The following is a 6949-nucleotide window of genomic DNA, read 5'->3' as shown; positions in this document are numbered from 1 at the left end:
TTTTCTTGGGTGAATACCCAGGAGTGGCATTGCTGGGTCATGTGGTAAATGTATGTTTAACTTCAAAAGAAAGTGCCAAACTGTTTCCCAGAGTGCTTGTACTATTTTCCATTCCCAGTAGCAGTGTTTGAGAGATCCAGTTTCTCCACATTGTCTTCAATATTTCAAGCCATTATATTCAAGTATCATTCAAGCCATTTTAATAGGTTTTTAGCGGCATCTCATTGTGGTTTTAATTTGTATTTCTCTAATGACTGGTGATGTTGAGCATCTACCATGTTTCCCCCAAAATAAGACATAGCCAGATCCTCAAATATAATGCGTCTTTTGGAGCAAAAATTAATATAAGACCCAGTGTTATGTTATGTTATGTTATGTTATGTTATGTTATGTTATGTTATGTTATGTTATGTTATGTTATGTTATGTTATGTTATATTAAAGACCCAAGTCTTATATTAGACAGGGTCTTATATTAGAATAAGACCGGGTCTTATATTATATTAAAATAAGACCGGGTCTTATACTGATGTTTACTGCAAACGATGCATTAGAGCTGATGGTCTGGCTAGGTTTTATTTTCGGGGAAAACGGTATTCCCATGCTTATTCAACATTCATGTATCTTCTTTGGCAAATAATCTATTCATGTCTGTTTTCCATTTTCTAATTGGATTGTGTTTTATTCCTACTGAGTTTAGAGTGTTTTTAAAAAAGCATATTCGGATAGAAGGCCTTTGTCAAATATGTGATTTGCAAATAGTTTTTCTCTTTAGTGGTTTGTCTTTCAATCCTCTTCACAGGGTCTTTCACAGAGAAAACACTTACTTTTTTTTTTTTTCCTTTTTTAAAACTTTTATTTATCTTAAGCGTGTTTTTCCAGGACCCATCAGCTCCAAGTCAAGTAGTTGTTTCAATCTAGTTGAGGAGGGCGCAGCACAGCTCACAGTGGCCCATGTGGGGATCGAACTAGCAACCTTGTTGTTAAGAACACTGTGCTCTAACCAACTGAGGTAACCGGCTGCCCCAAAACACTTTTACTTTGATTAAAGTGGTTTATCCACTTTCATTTTTCAGTTCTCTCAAAGATCGTTATATCTAAGAATTCTTTGCCCAATTCCAAGTCACAAATATTCTCTTAAGTTCTTTTCTAAAAGATTAGAGTTTCATATTTTAGTTTCAGAGCTGTGGTTAATTTTGAGTTAATTTTTGTAAACAGATAGGAGGTTTAGGCTGAGGTTTAGCTTTGCTTTTTGATGTCCAATTATTCCACCTTCATTTGTTACAAAGACTGTCCTTCCTCCATCGAATTGCCTGTGCAGTTTTGTCAAAAATCAGTTGAGTATATTTTTGTGGATCTATTTCTGAGTCCTTTATTCTGTTTGTCTAAATACTGATCCTTCTACCAATAGCACACTGTCTTAATTATTGTAGTTACTTTTTAAGCCTTAAAATTGGGTAATGTGACTCCTTCCACTTTACTCTTCTTCTTCAAAGTGATTTTGACTATTCTTTGCCTTCCAATATACCATTTGTTTTCTTTTGAATTTTATTTTTTATTAAATCTGTTGGGGTGATATTGGTTAGTAAAATTGTACAGGTTTCAAGCATACAATTCTATTATATAATACATCATCTATATATTGCACTGTGTGTTCACCACCCAAAGCCAGATTTTTGTCCCCATATATTTGACCCTGTTACCCTCTTGTACCACCCCTCTCCCTAAACTGGTAACCACTAAACTGTTGTATGTGTCTACGAGTTTTTGTTTGTTTGTTTGCCTTGTTTATGTGTTGCTTTCAGTTTTACATCCCACATATGAGTGAAGTCATATGGTTCTTGACTTTTTGTCTGCCTTATTTTGCTTAGCATGATAATCTCATGATCTATCCATGTTGTCGCAAATGGCAGTATTTCATCTTTTCTTATGGCCCAGTAGTATTCCACTGTATATATGTACTACATTTTCTTGATCCAATCATCTATTGAAGGACACTTAAATTTCCATGTCTTGGCCACCGTGAATAATGCTGCAATGAACATAGGGGTATATATATACTTATGAATAAATGTTTTCAGATTTTTTTGGATAGATACCCAGAAGACGGATTGTAGGATTGTATGGTAATTCTATTCTTAATTTTTTGAGGAATCTCCATACATTTTTCCATAGTGGCTGTACCAATTTACATTCCTACTAGTAGTGTATGAGGGTTCTTTTTTTGACAAAGGAGCCAAAAGCATACAGTAAAGAAAAGAAAGCCTCTTCAATAAATGGTGCTGGGAAACTTGGAAAGCCGCGTGCAAAAGAAAGAAACTAGACGGCTATCTGTCTCCATGTACCAAAATTAACTCAAAATGGATCAAAGACCTAAATAGAAGACCTGAAGCAATACCTTCAATAGAAGTAAACATAGGTACTAAACTCATGGACCTTGGTCTTAGAGAGGATTTTATGAATTTGACCTCAAAGGCAAGGGAAGTAAAAGCAAAAATAAATGAATGGGACTACATCAAACTAAAAAGCTTCTGTGCAGCAAAAGAAACCATCAGCAAAACAAAGAGGCAACCAACCAAATAGGAGACGATATTTGCAAACAACACCTTTGATACAGGGCTAATATTCAAAATATAAAAAGAACTCATATAACTTAACAATAATAACAACAAACAATCCAATTAAAAAACAGGCAGATGACCTGAATAGACACTTCTCTCAAGAAGACATACAAACAACCAACAGATATATGAAAAGATGCTGAACTTCACTCGGTATTAGGGAAATGCAAATAACAACCACAATGATACACAACTTCACACCTGTTAGAATGTCCATTATTAACAAGACAAGGAGTAACAACAGTATAACATTAAAATAAGCTTGTCTATAGTTATACACATTTTGGTAGAGTTGTGGTAGAAATTGTGTTAAATGTGTAGATCAACTTGACTAGAATTGATGTTTTTACTATATTAAGTCTTCCACCCTATCTATATGATATGTTTCCCCATTTACTTAGATGTTGTTTACATTCTTTCATCAGGGATTTACAGTTTTTCTACACATAGATCCTGTTTTGTGTTTGTCAAATTTATACCTAAATATTTCTCTTTTATGAATCATTACAAATGGGTTGTGCTTTGAGTTTTTGTTTTTGATAGATTATTGAGAGTAAAAAGAAATATGATTGAGTTTTGTGTGTTAACGTGTATCCTGTGACATATCGCTGATAGAATAATTTATAGAATAAGTTGATTCTAAAATTAATCTGCAAATGGTAACTTAAAGCAAAACAAAGATGTAGTTGTTCCACAAAATATTAAAGCACAATATATGAAATGGTAGTAATTAACACAATATGCTTTGGGCATAAGAAAAGACAAACAAACCAGTGACACACAATAGTGAATCCACAGACTCATGTATATATATGGAAAATTGTCATTTCAAGTCACCTAAAAAAATTTTTTAAATTGTCATTTAAAAATGATTTTAGAAAAGTTGGTTACTATTAAAAATGAACTTAGGATATTACACAATTACAAAATAAGTTGCAGATGTCTTAGAGTGAAATGTAAACAAATCTATTAGAACAAAAGTATTAGAAAACAGAGGGTAATGTTTTCTAATGTTTTCAGAGGGTAATTTTGGGATTGGAAAACCCTCTTCACAAAGACATAAAATTTGGGAATACAAAAAGGAAAGGATTGATAAGTGTGACCTCTTAAAAATTAAAAACTTTTGTTTCAGAATAACCACCAAACAGAAAATTGGGGGGAAAAAATGACATTCTGAGAAAAAATATTTAAAATAATATAAAATTAGTAATATACTAATATATAAGTAATATGTATAGACCATTATTGAAAAAACAAACAACCCAGTTAAAATGGAAAAAGATATGTGGACAACTTACCAACAAAATACAACCAATGTGAACATTAGTAATTAACATTAGTTTGGTGCAAAAATAATTGCAGTTTAAAAGGTTAAAAATAATTGTAACCCGCAATTACTTTTGCACCAAACTAATAATTTTTTTACTAGTATTTTCTCAAAAAAATTTGAGAGAACTAACACTACCTAGTGAAAACATTAGGGACAGAATAAAGGTATGCTTAAAAACTACTATGGGATTGTAAATTAACATACCCTTCATGGAGAAGACAATATATTCAAGAAAAGGGAGGGAGGGAGGGAGGGAGGGAGGGAGGGAGGGAGGGAGGGAAGGAAGGAAGGAAGGAAGGAAGGAAGGAAGGAAGGAAGGAAGGAAGGAAGGAAGGAAGGAGAAGAATACGACTAGCCTAACAAAAATTGGAAAAGTTAAAAAAAATAACAAACTCATGGTTACTAGATGGGAAGGGTTTGGGAGGCTGGGTGAGAAAGGTGAAGGGAGTAAGAAGTACAAATTGGTAGTTACAGGAAAGTCACAGGGATGTAAGTACAATATGGGATATATAGTCAATAGTGCTGTAAACACTATGTGCTCATAGTGTCAGGTGGATACTAGATTTATCGGGGGGATCACTTTATAAATTATATAAATGTCTAACCAGTAGACTGTACACCTGAACTAATATAAAATAATATTGAATGTCAACTCTAATTAAAAATATAGTCACAGGGATGAGTAGTGCAGCATGGGGAATATAGTCAATAATGTTCTAACAGCTTTGCAGGGTAGGTAGAGATTTGTTGGGGTGATCACTTTATGAGTTATGTAAATGTCTGATCACTATGTACATCTGAAACTAATAAAGAAATAAAGAAAACAAACAAAATTTAAAAAAGCAAAAATAAAGCAAATGTGGTTATAATAAAATTCAGTGGGTTATATCACTATTTTAAAGAAAAAATACTTTCTTAGCTATCTCTTAGGTTAAAGAGGGAAGTTTCCCTCAGAACTTTGAGCCCATTGCTTTGCAGTTTTCCAGACCAGGCATTTGATTTTGGTGTGTGTGTGTGTTTTGTGTGTGTGTGTTACGCTTTTTCTTTAGAAAATTAATCATTGATGTGCATTTTATGAAAATATGTCAATATGTGGGCATTTTTTAAATTAATTATACTCATCTTTTAGTCAACCCTTTCAATGTGAAGCATTATTCATTGATTCTGAGGTTTTTCTGAGTTATGTTTTTATTTGTCTTAATATCTTTGCTTCTTTCTATCATTTTAGGATCTCAGCAAATGCATTCTGTAACTATCCTTTATATTTCTTTTTTATTACTTCAATTTTATGGTTTTTGCTGGTTTTGCTCTATGTTCTGAAAGTTTTCTGAGTTTTATTTTCCAGACTTTCTTTTTTTAAGTCACAGTTTTATTCTCTAAGAATAAAACTTATCTTTGTTTTCTAATCATTCCTTTTTTAAGTCATTTGACTTCTGATTTGTAAACATAATATGGTTTTCCATCTCCCTGAAAGTACAAATTAGAGGTTTTCAAGAATTCTATTCCCTGAGTTATCTTTGTTTACTCTCACTGTAGTCTCATCATTTAGTCAAATGATTCTCTTTCATGATATTGCCTTTTCTTTGTATACCTAATGATCTCGAGTTTATGTTTACATTTAAGCAGGCCTGCATAGCTACTACGGGTTTTTCTTCATTTTTTCCTATAAGGTCTCACATCTGAGTAGAAGATTTGGATGCAAAGAGGTCATCTCTGTAAGATTTTTGCTATAGCATCATTGTATAGGAAAAGGGCTTTGGGACTATTGGCCTCTGAATGAACGTTGAGGACGTGATTATTTTTGGCCAATATCCACATATAAAGCCTTAGCTTTTCCCATATGGTTTATTCCATTTCTTCAGACAACAAACCCCACTTCATAACTGTGGGTAAAAAACCAATCTGCCTCTGTGTTACATGAGGGGAGAGGCGGTGTTAAGTAGATTTTCTATTATTTCCCCTATTTTCACGTCACTCCTCATTCCCATATTACATTGTACTTGTCGGCACTGAACCCATGGATTTTCTGGTCCCTGTGAACACATCAGCTCTCACCAACTCTGCAGCCTCCTTGGAGCATGTCTTGCATGGCTGCTTCATCTGAATATTCATTAACTTTTTTTTCTATCTTCTTCTATTTGGTAGTTTGCTGAAATCTCTCCACTATCATCAGTAGTGACTCCTCCTAATCCAGTGCTTTGTTTTCTGACATGAATGTATTCCTTTTTGTACTTCTAAGTTTTATTTCAGTGGAGACTCAGGAGAGATAGACAGAAGATACAGGTAGGACATGAGCCCTTCTTGAACTAAACAGTACTTGTCCTTTGAATGAATGAACAAATATTCAGATTCTCAGAAAAGATTTGCTGAGTAAATGAGTGAAAATTAAGCATAATTTAGAAACAAACCAAATATCCCAATAGAGAGTACGCAATTCAGATAAGAAAAATCAAGACAGGATTTTTCAGCTCATGATAAATTCAAGAAATGTTTTTCAAAATGTTTGAAGCATGTTGTACTTTACTTTAAGCAGGCATGCAATCCATGAGATGAAATTAAATTGAACACATTCTGCTTTTGCCAGACAATGTTCCCACAGTAATTTCTGTCCCACTGTTCAGTAACAACCCAAGCAAATCCCACCAAAAACAATTCCTTTGCAGTAATCTATCTAAATGTCACTTGTTCCTGACTTTATCTATTGCTCACTCTTTATCGGAGGGAACTTTCCTCCAAAGGCATCGTTGGAACAGACTCAGATTCTGGCGCTCCTCTTCTGTTCGTCCCCTTCACAAGCCCTACAAGCTGGCCATGCTTCATGCAATTCTTTTTGAGCTTTCTGGCCTCCGTGCTACTGCTCATCTGGGTCTTCTCCCCAGAATGCATTCCTTCATTCTGACTCATAATCAAAACAAGTTGGGGTGGTTGCCCTACTTCCAAAGGTCTCCCTAATGACTACACCCTCCCCATAATGGCCATTTTTGACCAATACATGTAGT

Source organism: Rhinolophus sinicus, linkage group LG02 (genome assembly GCF_036562045.2).
Source record: "Rhinolophus sinicus isolate RSC01 linkage group LG02, ASM3656204v1, whole genome shotgun sequence".
Lineage (NCBI taxonomy): Eukaryota > Metazoa > Chordata > Mammalia > Chiroptera > Rhinolophidae > Rhinolophus > Rhinolophus sinicus.
Note: the sequence above shows the minus strand (reverse complement) of the source record.